Consider the following 12,698-nt stretch of genomic DNA (forward strand, 5'->3'; position numbering starts at 1 on the left):
AATGCAGCGCTAAGATCGAGTAACACTAATAGAGAGATACAGCCACGATCGGATGATAAGAGCAAATCATTTGTAACTCTGACGAGAGCAGTCTCAGTGCTATGATACGGTCTAAATCCTGACTGGAAATCCTCACAGATACCATTTCTTTCTAAAAAGGAACATAATTGTGAAGACACTGCCTTTTCAAGTATTTTTGACAGAAAGGGTAGATTTGAGATTGGTCTATAATTGACTAAATCTGTAGGATCAAGTTGCGGTTTTTTAATAAGTGGTTTAATAATAGCCAACTTAAAAGTTTTCGGTACATATCCTAATGACAAAGATGAATTAATGATATTAAGAAGAGGATCTATGACCTCTGGTAGCATCTCTTTTAATAGCCTAGTTGGTATAGGGTCGAGCATACATGTTGTCGATTTTGATGATTTAACGAGTTTAGCCAATTCTTCTTCTCCTATAGCAGTGAATGAGTGTAATTTTTCCTCAGTGACACTACAATGCTCTGTCTGATGTGATGCTGTATTAGATGGCTGCATGGTTAAAAAATTTTTCCTAATATTATTAATCTTACATGTGAAGAAGTTCATAAAGTCATTACTGCTGTGCTGTTTACAATCATCAGAAGTTGAAGCTTTATTTTTGGTTAATTTAGCCACTGTATCGAATAAATACCTTGGGTTGTGTTTGTTTTCTTCCAAGAGAGTTGAGAAATAAGCAGATCTAGCAGTTTTTACAGCCTTTCTGTATGTGATCATGTGCTCTTTCCACGAATTACGAAATACCTCTAATTTTGTTTTCTTCCAGCTGCGCTCCATTTTTCTGGCTGCTGTTTTAAGGGCCCGGGTGTGCTCGTTGTACCACGGCGTTGGACTATTTTCTTTAATCTTCTTTAAGCGCAGAGGAGCAACTGTGTCTAAAGTACTGCAAAAGAGAGAGTCAATAGTTTCTGTTGCAACATCGAGTTCTTCTATACTATCTGGGATGCTGAGCAGATGATACTGTTGAGGGAGATTATTTAAAAAGCAATCTTTAGTAGCGGCAGTGATTGTCCTGCCATTTTTAAAGCGAGGGGGCGGCTTTGCAACCTTAGCTAAATTAAGTATACATGATACTAAGTAATGATCTGAGATGTCATCGCTCTGCTGCAGAATTTCAATGGTATCAACATTTATTCCATGTGACAATATTAGGTCTAAAGTATGATTATGGCGATGAGTGGCTCCTGACACGGGTTGCCTAACTCCAATAGAGTTTAGTGTGTCTTTAAATGCTAATCCCAATACGTCTTTTCCGTTGTCAACATGGATATTAAAATCACCAACAATTAGTACTTTATCTACGGCCAGTACTAACTCTGATAGAAAATCAGCAAATTCTTTGATAAAGTCTGTATTATGCCCAGGTGGCCTGTATACAGTAGCTAACACAAATGTTGAACGGGTTTTATCATGTACACTACATAGCGTTACATAAAGCACCAAAACTTCGAAGGAATTATATTTGAAACTAGACTTCTGAGTAATACTGAAGATATTATTATAAATTACAGCAACCCCTCCCCCTTTACCTTTCAGACGCGGCTCATGTTTATAACAATAATCTTGGGGGGTGGACTCATTTAAGGTAATGTAGTCGTCAGGTTTTAGCCAGGTTTCTGTCAAACAGAGCACATCTAGATTATTATCTGTAATAATATCATTAACAATAAGCGCTTTTGGGGAAAGGGATCTAATATTCAGCAACCCAAGCTTTATCAATTGTTCATCTGTATTATATATTTTGTTTATTTGTTGGACGTCAATTAAATTTTTACTGTTGAATGGTTTTGATGTTTTTTTGTATTTACTAATTCGGGGAACAGACACAGTCTCTATATGATAATATCTAGGTGAAAGAGTCTCTATGTGCTGGGATTTATCTGACTCCGGTAACGTGAGACAGCTAGCAGACGGTCGGTTAAGCCAGTTTGTCTGCTTCCTGACCTGGGCCCTAGTGAGTCAAGGTTTAGCTCTAAGACTATGTGCCAGATTACTAGAGAGAAGAGCGGCACCACCCCAAGAGGGATGGATGCCATCCTTCTTCAACAGGTCAGGTCTGCCCCAAAAACTTTTCCAATTGTCTATGAACCCTATGTTATTTTGCAGACACCACTTAGACAACCAGCCATTGAGTGATGATAGTCTGCTAACTATCTCATCACTCCTTTTTGCCGGGAGCGGTCCAGAACAAAAGACAGCCTCAGACATCGTACTAGCGAGTTCACACACCTCTTTAATGTTAATTTTGGTGATCTCCGACTGGCGAAGTCGAACATCATTAGTGCCGACGTGAATAATAATCTTAGAGAATTTACGATTAGCTTTAGCCAGCACTTTTAAATTTGCTTTGATGTCAGGTGCTCTGGCTCCCGGTAAACAAGTGACTATGGTGGCTGGTGTCTCTATCTTCACGTTCCGTGTAATAGAATCGCCAATGACTAGGGCACTTTCAACAGGATACTCAGTGGGTGCTTCACTGAGAGGGGAGAACCTGTTTGATGTTCTAACCGGAACGGAAAAGCGGTTCTTTGGTCTGCGACTATGCTGCCTCACTGTTACCCAGTTTCCCTGCTGCGAGGGCCCTGCAGCCGGAACCGAAGAATGTACAGAGTTCACTAAGCTATTCGCATCCAAATCAGTGTCTAAAGCTGTTACATCCTCACTACTCTCAGATAAAGTATGGATGCGTGTTTCTAATTCTGAAATCTTCTCCGTCAGCCTAACTATCTCCTTACATTTATCACATGTGAAGCCCTGTTCGCCAGCGGAGAAGCCTACACTAAACATGCGACATGCACTGCAGGTGATAATGACAGGAGAAGACATGACTTACCGTGTTTGTTGATTAATCCAATTTACCACTTACCACAATCGTTTGCTGGACACAATTTACTAATCCAAGTTATGAACTCAGAAAAAGGGAGGCCCGGGTGCAGAGATAACAAGCTAACAGGCTAGCAAAAAGCTAACGTGTGATGGTGATTTAGATTAAAAGCTAGCGATGTCAAATTTAACGTGATAGGCAATTTTTAAACAATGTATGGTGATGAGTAAGTTATATTTAGCAGTAGAAGAAAGAGGAAATATCAAAATAAAGATTCAAACGTAAGCAAGGCTCTACAGAGCTACAGACTTGAGCTACAGAGCAACAGACACAGCAGGCAGACAGGAGCAATCGATCAGGCAGTGATACAACGTACAAGACTTCACGATGTGTTCATCTTGAGCTTCTATCTGGTCTAGATACAGACAGTTTCCTATTAGCCCTCCGTCGTTTCATAGCTCGCAGAGGTCGGCCATATGAACTTATATCGGATCAAGGAACTAATTTTCGGGGAGGAGAGCGAGAGCTCAGAGAGGCTTTTGGTCAACTCAGCCCTGCCCTTCAGGAACTGCTTTGCCAGCATCAGATTCGATTCAATTTGAATCCTCCATATTCTCCGCATTTTGGAGGCTGCTGGGAGTGAGAGGTCAGATCCATTAAGGCAGCCTTGCGGGTGACATTGGGTACACAGGTTCTCTCAGAAGAAGTCCTATATACTGTACTTGTCGAAGTGGAGGAAATGTTAAACTCTAAACCTCTTGGACATGTGTCATCGAATATATCAGATCCTGATCCTATAACTCCCAACATACTGTTGATGGGGCGGCAAGATGCCTCCCTGACTCAGATAATTTATGCAGATTCTGAAATTCTCTCACGTAGGAAGTGGAGGCATAGTCAAGTTCTGTCTGATAGATTTTGGTCAAGTTTTATTAGAGATTATCTTCCTTCACTTCAAGGTCGTCAGAAGTGGAGACAGGAGGGAAATTCGATTTCATGTGATGCCGTAGTTGTGGTAGTTGACCCCAGCTTCCAAGGGGACTATGGCCTATAGGAACCGTCACAAAGATCTTGCCTAGTCCTGATGGCAGGATAAGGGTTGTGGAAGTTCTCATTAAGGGAAAACGCTGTATACGCCCAGTCAGCCGTCTAGTTGTCCTTACTAAGTTGTCAGATGATTTTGATGAATAATTGTACAGAATTCTCTAGGGGCAAATATGTTCACATGGGAGGAGCCAGGTCTCCTCAGGTGCACCAAATTATGGATAAGTTGCCTTTGTTTTGTGTGTTTATGTGTGCAACATGTAGCTGAAGCAGACTGTCCCTTTCCTTCTCTCCTAAATGAGAGCTTTCTGTAGAGTTGGTGTGTTCCTGAAATTGTAAGTTTATTAATTTTGAATTGTTTTGTGTTGAAATAGTTGCATTGTACGATTGGGAATATATTGGTTGCATTTCCATTGTGTTAATTGTATTTAAGATTTTGTTTGTTCTTTTGTTTAGAAATCATACAACTCTATGTCCAATTTCCATTCCACTCTGTCTGATTCCCTGTGACTATGGCCTGATTCACATGCTGACGTGTACAATAAATGAGTATGGATTGAGTACTGGATCAACTGTGTTTTAATGGACACACCATCCTGGTAGCACATTTCCTGAACCACATCACATGCAAAGTTTTACAAATATAACCTCATGAAATCATTTAAATGTGAAAGTTAAAAAAAGCAGATCGATGGAAAGAACTTAACAATTATAGTTACATGTTTGCTAACGAAATAAACCAATTAAAAGCCATTTGTGTGGTGTATAAATAATGTTGCGCATCTTCTTATCAAACCCGCCGCACCAGCAGTGATCAACCTCTCCTCTATTTTGCTTGGGAACTAATGTGGTCGGAACCAAAGTTTACAGCGCTGTGTTCTCTAGAATCATCTCAAGCGGAGCACTTCTACATTCCCATTGGTTGCCGCCGGCTGCCGCCGAAGCGCGTCGTAGCTCATTACCATAAAGTTGACCTGATTTTAACTCTCCTCGACGCCCAAATCGTCCAAGACACGCCGCGCTGCTCTCGCCGGAGCTCGCCGCCGGGCTCCCATTGAGAATGAATGACTTCCGGCCACTTTGACGCTCTCGCCGGCGGCGGTGTGAACGCACAGTCACCGTGCGCTCACACCGCCGCCGGCGAGAGCGTCAAAACTTCGCTCTGGCCGCCCTGCCGTCGACGCTGTAGAAAGATTCGTGGACGCGCTGCCGCTCTGACGTAGTTAGAATGCTTGGTCTTTTTTTAAACTGTATTTAAAGCGGCCGCAAAACAAACACTCATGTTCGCATTTGAAAAATCGGCATTTGTGCAGACTGACCACAGTAGGGTATACCCGTATAAGATAACCTCATGAAATAATTTAAATGTGAAAGTTAACTTGACAATTATAGTTGCATGTTTCCTAATGAAATAAACCATTTAAAAGCCATTTGTGTGGTGTGGATTTTGTGTTCATGGAAGTGCTAGTCTAATTTCAACATGCAGTTTATAGGTACTAGCCTTGGTCTTTAACATTAATTTGCGTGCAGCCTACTTTACAATAACTGTCCTGGTTTAAGTGCAGCATTAATGCAATTGGTCAAATTGGTGTTATTCTGAGCAAATGAATTGCATTCCCGCTGAAAAAAAGGCTTTCTAGCGCGAAAATGTTGCATATAAAAGGTGTTGCGCGCCTTCTTATCAAATTCACATCACTATGGATGATCAAGTGGTTGCATTTGGTGTGGCATTGCTCTACCTGCGGAGAAGACGTCGGAGATCGGTATGGGTGCATGACATTCTGCAAGCTCGTCCGCAGCTCGGGGAATATCACCGGCTGGTGCAGGAGCTGCGGCTGGATGACGACAGGTTCCAGCGGTATTTCAGGCTGGACCGGGACCAGTTTAACAGCTTGCTGTCAAAAGTGGGTCCGCGAATTGTGAGGCAGGACACCAACTATCGGCGCGCTATTAATGCGGCCGAGCGCCTCGCAATTTGTCTACGGTGAGTTAATTTTTTTTTTTTTATGTTTTAAGTGGAGTTGAAATTTACAATCAGTAAAAAGTACAATCATATATACAGGGAGTGCAGAATTATTAGGCACGTTGATTTTCTGATCATATTTTTTTTCCAGGCACATTTGACCAATTCCAAACCACAGTAATCCTAATAACTACTATTGATTTAGTATTTAATAATGTATAAGTGATATATAATTGTTCATGAAGGCTGGAAATGAAAATCACCTTATATTCAGGTGTGCAGAATTATTAGGCATGTTTTCTTTTACAGATAAATTGAGCCAAAAAAGAGATTTAACTCGGACTGAAAAGTCAAAAAGTATTAAATGCCCATGAGAAGGATGCAATACTAATGCAATACTAGACATTGCAGTTAAGGCATGACCATTGGACAGTGAAATGCTCGTTGGGTCAGCAGGATCTGACAAAAACAGGTGGTGAAGAAAAGACACCTGTTAACTGCAAAAGAATTAAGAATTAAGGTGAAGAATTAAGTGTGAAACCATCAGGAACCCTTTAGTCTCCAGCGCCACCATTTTCCAAAGCTGCAACCTACCTGGAGTCTCCAGAAGTGCAAGGTGTCAGGATCTCAGAGACTTCAGTTAGGTAAAGAATCCTAAAAAATGACCCCCACTAGATAAGAATCATAAGCTGAAGTGTTGTAAAATACATGAAGAAGGTTTTTTTATAGGCTTTATAGGTTTTATAGGTTGAGAATGACTCTTGAAGGACCAGCACCACATCCTCTAGTACCACTGTTTGAAGAATTCATCTTCCAGAATCTGGGAGTACGTTTTGGGAGTTCATTTTTAGTCCATCTCTGCAAAACGGACTTCAGGATGGACTAAAATGAACTCCCAAAACGTACTGCCAGATTCTGGAAGATGAATTCTTCAAACAGTGGTACTAGAGGATGTGGTGCTGGTCCTTGAAGAGTCACTCTCAACCTATCTGTCCATAAAGCCTATAAAAAAACCTTCTTCATGTATTTTACAACACTTCAGCTTATGATTCTTATCTAGTGGGGGTCATTTTTTAGGATTCTTTACCTAACTGAAGTCTCTGAGATCCTGACACCTTGCACTTCTGGAGACTCCAGGTAGGTTGCAGCTTTGGAAAATGGTGGCGCTGGAGACTAAAGGGTTCCTGATGGTTTCACCCTTAATTCTTCACCTTAATTCTTAATTCTTTTGCTGTTAATAGGTGTCTTTTCTCCGCCACATGTTTTTGTCAGATCCTGCTGACCCAACGAGCATTTCACTGTCCAATGGTCACGCCTTAACTGCAATGTCTAGTATTGCATTAGTATTGCATCCTTCTCATGGGCATTTAATACTTTTTGACTTTTTAGTCTGAGTTAAATCTCTTTTTTGGCTCAATTTATCTGTAAAAGAAAACATGCCTAATAATTCTGCACACCTGAATATAAGGTGTTTTTCATTTCCAGCCTTCATGAACAATTATATATCACTTATACATTATTAAATACTAAATCAATAGTAGTTATTAGGATTACTGTGGTTTGGAATTGATCAAATGTGCCTGGAAAAAAAATATGATCAGAAAATCAACGTGCCTAATAATTCTGCACTCCCTGTATATATATATATATATATATATAAATTAGTTAAAGGATTAAAAGTGAACTGATTATTATATCATTAGATTATTATTTCTTATACATTAAAGTGATAGTTCACTCAAAAGAAAATTCTGTCATAATTTACTCAAACTCGAATTTTCATTTTTGGGTTAACTATCCCTTTAATGTAAAATCAGAATTTTACTGTTGGAGTTTGTTGAGGAAGTTATTGAGGTGGAAAAATCTAGGTCAAGTAAAAAGTACTATATTTCCCTCTGAAAATGCAGTTGAGTAGAAGTAGAATAAATAGAGAAGGGTTTTGTTTATTTTGTAGTTATTAATTTTTGGTTGTTGTTGTTGTTGAAGATTCTTGGCCACCGGAGACTCATACCGCACCATAGCTTTTAGCTATCGTGTGGGAGTGAGCACCGTGGCAGGGATTGTTGGAGAGGTTGCCAGGGCAATATGGGATGCCCTGGTACAGGAGGTCATGCCAGTCCCCACCACTGAAGACTGGCGAAGCATCGCCACTGACTTACTCGATCGGTGGAACTTCCCCAACTGCCTTGGGTCCATCGATGGCAAGCACGCGGTGATCATGGCCCCTGACAATTCAGGGTCCCTGTTTTTTAACTACAAGGGGACTTACTCCGTTGTGCTCCTGGCGGTGGTAGATGCCAAGTACTGCTTCCGGGTAGTGGATATGGGCAGCTACGGGAGGACCAGCGATGGCGTGTGCTGGCTAACTCCACCTTCGGCCAGGCACTCCGAGATGGGACCCTTGGCTTGCCACAGGATGCTCTGCTTCCAGGTCCAGAGCATTTGGGACCACAGCCACATGTTTTTGTGGCTGATGAGGCCTTTCCACTCCGCCGAGACCGCATGCGGCCGTTCCCTGGACAGGATCTCCCCGGCAGGCACAGAGTGTTCAATTACAGGCTGTCACGGGCAAGGCTGATTGTTGGCCGATCTCAGTGGCGTATGTACAGAGGAGTCATTGAGATCAGCCCTGCCAACGTGGACGCCTGTGTGAAGGCTACCTGTGTCCTGCACAACTTCCTGAGGAGGTCCATGAACATCACCAGGACACCCATACCATCAGCAGGAGACGGCGAAGCTGCTGGCCTGCAGGAGGTCACCCGAGCGGGCAGCAACAACGCCACACGTGAGGCCATCCGTGTCCGGGAGAAATTCATGGCCTATTTCTCCAACGAGGGGGCTGTCCCGTGGCAACCTGTGGCATAAGTCATGCCTTTAAACGGCTCTTTTAAGAGCCACCAATTAATCACAAAAAAAGCATAATTTCTATACATATAATATCGAGTGTGACAACACAACTGTGCTATTTTTAGGCACCATGAATATGAACTAAAATGTGCAAAAAATTTATTTAACTAAAAAAAAATTGATACAGAGCATGTTAAAAGGACATTTTAGTTCATATGGAATATGATAGATTTGTAATAATATAAAACACATAACCAGGAATATATTTTATAGAACAATATTTTATTTCCGATTTATTAACTTCAAGGAAAAATAACTATAAGGAAACCTTTAAAAAAATAACTTTGAGAAGAAAAAAAAACACTGCTGGAACAAACACTTGCATACAATACTTTCATACTGAACAGTTTTGAACACTGGAAACAACACTTTCATACAAGGTGGGGAGAAAGCACAAGGTGCAGCTGACAAGGCTGCGAGGGAAATGAGCTTACAAACACCCCTCACAGACTTGTCTGCTGCCCCCCGTCACTCTCTCCCCAGTGTTCAGTGTGTCCAGCCTCTAAACATTTAGCCTCATACACCATTTTATGTATTTGAAATTTTAAATCCTGCCTGGTGCTAAATGATAGTGCCCTAAAGTCCTCCAGAAGGCTTTTAAAAAAAAGGCTGTCACTGTCCTCCTGAGGAGCGCTAGCTCTCCTGCTCACAGCCTCCAGAGCTATCAGCATCCTTTCCTCGAACTCAGCACTGCTGTGGACTCGCTTTCTCCTACGTGTCTCTCCCTGAACACCGGTCTGGCTCGATGGTCCTGCCTGACCCTGACTACTGGTGTGACTCTGGCTCTGGCTCGATGGTCCTGCCTGACCCTGACCACTGGTGTGGCTCTGGCTCTGGCTTGATGGTCCTGCCTGACCCTGACCGCTAGTGTGGCTCTGGCTCTGGCTCTGGCTTGATGGTCCTGCCTGACCCTGACCGCTGGTGTGGCTCTGGCTTGATGGTTCAGCCATGGTAGCATCTCTGTCCTCTGGGGTCAGGGCTTCCCCAACCCCCCCTACCATATTACTGGCAGTTAATCGATCTTCTAGGAATGTGGTTGAGGAAGCCCATGACCCCACTGTAGCGCCATGGCCGGACACTGCTTGCCCCTGCTCCACTTCTCTTTCTCTCTGCCTCCTTCCTCCTCTCTTTACGGTAGGTGTCTCTAAGAGACTTCCACCGTTTTTTGCACTCATCCGCTAGTGAAAAGATAATAGAACACATATTCAATATAAATACCTCATTACACACATTTTAGAATAGCTTGTTTGCATGTTATGTCTGAAATGGCATAGATGTGCCACTGATTGTGTGTGTGTATATATAAACGCCAACTAGACGCAATGAATTCTCAACGAGTTATTACAATAGTGTTCTCATTCGTGTTATGTAACATGACAGTCCCAATCATAGTTATTAGTCGTGCAATGCTGTTTGAGCTGCGCGTGCGCGCTGAATGAACACCGGTAACTACACTGAAGCTCTTTGCTAGCGCGTTATTTAACTCAAGAAATGCCTGTATGAGATTAACCAGATATATACAAAATAAACATAATATAACACATTTTATCTGCACAAAATGACACGAATGTACAAGTAAACTTGAACTAAGTTACGTGATATTCATATTAAAATGTAAATTTTGGCGGGATAAAGTGGCGCAAAAAAGACAGCTTGCAATTCCCGCTTATTTTCATTAAATATATAACGTAAAAGCACATCAACAACTCACCAGGAACTCCAACAATTTCAGACACCTTGGTCCACGTGTCATTTTTTTTATTTGTGTCCCTGTACGCAAACAGGGACACGTCGTAAATGATCGGGAAACCCGCTACCGCAGTGATCAGCTTCTTCTCCATTTTGCTTGGGAACTAAATGTGGTCGGAACCAAAGTTTACAGCACTGCGTTCTCTGGAATCATTTCAAGCGGAGCACTTCTACATTCCCATTGGTTGCCGCCGAACCGCGTCATAGCTCATTACCATAAAGTTGACCTGACCTTCAACTCTCCTCGACGCCCAAATCGTCCAAGACGCGCCGCACCGCTCTCGCCGGAGCTTGCCGCCGGGCTCCCATTGAGAATGAATGACTTCCGGCCACTTTGACGCTCTCGCCGGCGGCGGTGTGAATGCACAGTCGCGCGAATCTCGCCGCCTCAATCGCGCCGCAGAATGCCATTTCGCGTCTCTGCATTGACTTAACATGTAAATCACTCGCGCAAATCGCGTCCGGTGTGAACGCACCATTATTTGATGTAGCCACCCACAGCCTAAACCGCACGGTCTACTCTTCGCCATAATGGTAACCTCAAAAACTGACATACTGTAACTGTTACAAGCACGCCAGGCTCCACCCTCTCACAACCACAACGATCCCTATCACCTGAATACTGAGCACACACACCTGCACGTCATCACCACAGCAATCACCACCTGCACTTAAGCACCACGCTCACACTCAGTCACTGTCCGGTATCAGCAGACTGCCACTAACGCCAAAGCCAGCTTTGACTCGGAGATGGTCCGGGTGCTCACTAAGGCTGTGGAGGACCTCGGGCTCGAGTGGTCCCACCCAACTGAAGCACCACGGAGTAGGCTGGACGAGTGGTACCTACAAAGTCGTCGCCTTTCCTCTCCTCAAAAGCCGCCCCCTTCTTCCCGGAGGTTCACGACGAGATGACGAAGGCTTGGAAAGCCCCCTACTCGTCGCGTGCTAAGTCCGCCTTATCTTCAGCGCTCTCCTCTGTTGACGGCACTAAGGAAAAAGGATACGAGGGTGTTCCTCCCCTCGAGGAAGTGGTCGCTGTGCACCTTTGTCCGCCCTCCTCCAGAGGATGGCAGACCAGGGCTCAACACCCCTCCAAACCATGTCGCTCCACCTCAGCTTTCGCCAGTCGAGCATACACCTCCACTGGCCAAGCTGCTTCAGCGCTCCACACCATGGCTGTCCTTCAAGTGTATCAGGCCAAACTTCTCCGCTCTCTGGACGATTCTGTCCCTGATTCTGAGATCTTGAGGGACCTGCGCAGCGCCACTGATTTAGCCCTGCGCGCAACCAAGGCTAACACGCAGGCTATCGGAAGGACTATGGCCAACCTGACCGTTCTGGAGCGCCACTTGTGGCTGAACCTCACCGACATGAAGGATGTGGACAAAGCCTCCTTTCTCGATGCTCCCATTACCTCCTCCGGTTTGTTCGGTCCGGCGGTCGTTGGCTTCGCCGAGCGTTTCACCGAGGCTCAGAAAGCGTTGCAAGCCATGAAACACTTTCTGCCCAAACGCTCCAGCTCTTCCTCTGGCCGCCACAAAGCGCCGCCCCCTCAACCCGCTAAAGCAGCGCCGCCGTCCTCTCGGCCACGCTCTGCAAGCCGCAGCAGGCAGCCCGAGTCCCGGGGACCTCGACCCAAAGCTGCGTCGAAACCCGAGCCACCGAAGCCGTCCTAGCCGTAAGAGGGAAAAGAAGGTGGCCAGGTCCCGCTTCAGCTGGACCCCCACCACACTCTCTCAGTCTCACAGTTCCCTGCAACCAGGTGACTGCCGACTCAGTTTTCGCAGCCAACGAGCCCATTATCAAAAGCGCTCGCCTGCACACAAACGCCGTTTTCACGGCGACCCAAATAAATCTCAAAAAGAGCTTTTTCTATGTAGACAATGTGCCCACTGTACAGTCAGCACCCCTACACTCAAGCACCTCCCACACAGCTCACACGCTGTCCTGTGCCAAAAATGTAATGCGCGCGCCCACTACACAGTGCACGCCGCCAAACATAAACACTATCCCCACAGTGTTGCAAGCACAAAACATACGGGTTACCGGGTCCCTATCACTAAGCGGCCCGCCCCCGATCCAAATTCAACCCCTGGCTTCACGGGCCCAGGCCTGGCAGGCCATCCCCGGTATATCAGATTGGGTGTTGAACATAATAAAACGAGGTTAC

The sequence above is a fragment of the Gobio gobio genome (assembly GCF_949357685.1).
Source record: "Gobio gobio genome assembly, chromosome: 17".
Classification (NCBI taxonomy): Eukaryota; Metazoa; Chordata; class Actinopteri; order Cypriniformes; family Gobionidae; genus Gobio; species Gobio gobio.